Source organism: Myotis nattereri (assembly GCF_964212035.1).
Source record: "Myotis nattereri genome assembly, chromosome: X".
Taxonomy (NCBI): domain Eukaryota; kingdom Metazoa; phylum Chordata; class Mammalia; order Chiroptera; family Vespertilionidae; genus Myotis; species Myotis nattereri.
Window position 1 is genome coordinate 142,205,241 of NC_138078.1, and position 1,732 is coordinate 142,206,972.

The 1,732-nt window shown below is 44.5% G+C and overlaps 1 pseudogene across 1 annotated transcript; it reads left to right on the plus strand.

Annotated features, from left to right (window-relative positions):
• The first annotated feature begins 327 nt into the window (after window positions 1-327).
• On the plus strand, window positions 328-1,481 carry LOC308511254 (olfactory receptor 13H1-like; annotated as a pseudogene). Its single transcript has 2 exons — window positions 328-729; window positions 1,000-1,481. The product of its transcript is annotated as an olfactory receptor 13H1-like (transcript).
• The last annotated feature ends 251 nt before the right edge of the window (window positions 1,482-1,732 follow it).

A 1,732-nucleotide genomic window follows, 5' to 3' on the forward strand; every position in this document is an offset into this window, starting at 1 on the left:
AGCTTGAAGGGAAATCTCATAGGAGGCTTGGTCAGGAGGCTTGGTGGATCCTCTGCTCTCTCTTCCTCAAATATTGTGTTCACACAAGTCCAGGAGTTCTAATCCTTTTTGCTAGAGGACTACCTTTTTATTTTCCAGCAGAGGAATGCAGGGATGAGGGTGGGCTGCTGAAGCTGCTGGTGGCTCAAAGGCTGAAAACCTCAGAGATGAGCGTGTGTCAAGGGCTGGCACAGTTTAATCAACCCGATGGTATAATCAATGCATTCCTTGTGGACAAGGATCTGATTGGTTTGCTTTCTCTCCCACCTGGAGTTGAGGACAGAGAAAATGAATTACCAGGAAATTACAAACCACGCCAAAGTGAATGAATTCATTCTTGTGGGACTGTCCAAACACCCCACATCCCAGAGTGTTCTCTTCTGGGCACTGATGCTTCTCTACATAGTAACTTTGGGAGGAAACTGCACGATCATTTTCCTGATAGGAGTCAATTCTCAGCTCCATAACTTGTCTTTATTGGATCTCCTCTTTTCCACCAGTGCTGTGCCACTGACCATGGCGAACTCTCTGCAGAACTTTCCCACCATCTCTTACAGTTCTTGTTTTGCCCAGCTCACCATCCAAGCCTTCTTGGCACTGGCTGAGTGTTTCCTTCTTGCCATTATGGCTTATGACAGATTTGAGACTATCTCAGACCCACTTAGGTACAACCAGGTCATGCCTTCTCAAGTATGCCTTTTTTTTTTATCCTCACCCGAGGGTAGTTTTCCATTGATTTTTTTTTTTTTAGAGGGAGTGGAAGAAAGAGGGAAAGACAGAAAGAAATATCGATGTGAGAGAAACACATGGATTGGTTGCCTCCTACATGCACCCTGACCAGAGCCCAGAAGGGGGAGGAGCCTGCAACTGAGGTACATGCCCTTGACCAGAATAGAACCCGGGACCCTTCGGTTCCTAGGCCAATGCTCTGTCCACTGAACCAAACCAGCTAGGGCTCAAGTATGCCTTTTAATGGCGTTGTTTGTATGGGTGACAGCCTTTCTGCTAACTGCTATGCCCATTCTGCTCTTCCCCATAAGTTTCTGCAGGCATAATTCTGTCAATCACTTCTCCTGTGAAGGTCAAGCCATCTTTAAATTGTTCTGTTTCAACACCATTTCCCTAGAGGTTATGATGATGGTGTGCGCTGTCATTTCAATGCCAGTGCCTTTCGCTTTCATCCTTATCTCTTTGTATTCTCAGGGATGTCTTAAGATTCCTTTTCTACATGTGGCTCTCACCTGGTCATGTTCACCACTTACTTTAGGACATTAATATATATTTATATGAGACCCTAGACCAAATGGTCTCAAGATGGATGCAAAAGTGTCTCTATAGTTTATGCAGCGGTGACTCCCATGCTAAGTCCCCTCGCCTACACCATGAGAAATAAGGATGTGAAAGTTGCTTTCAGGAGAATAACTTGTGGGGCCAAGTCCTGATTCCTCGATCACACAACAGCACCAGGGTTTTAGCCACCCTGGCAACTTTACATTTGTGATTGACACTTCTAAAATGGGAAACGTTTTTGCAAAGCAACTGAATAATGGAAGAAATTGTGCGAGAACAGAGATTTGATGGCAAGCAAAATACAAAACTGCAGCATGTCACATGCATCTCAAATAAAAATAAAATGCAAGTTACACACGAGGAGCAAGGCTTGCAACATACATAACAGAAATCCTCAATAGTC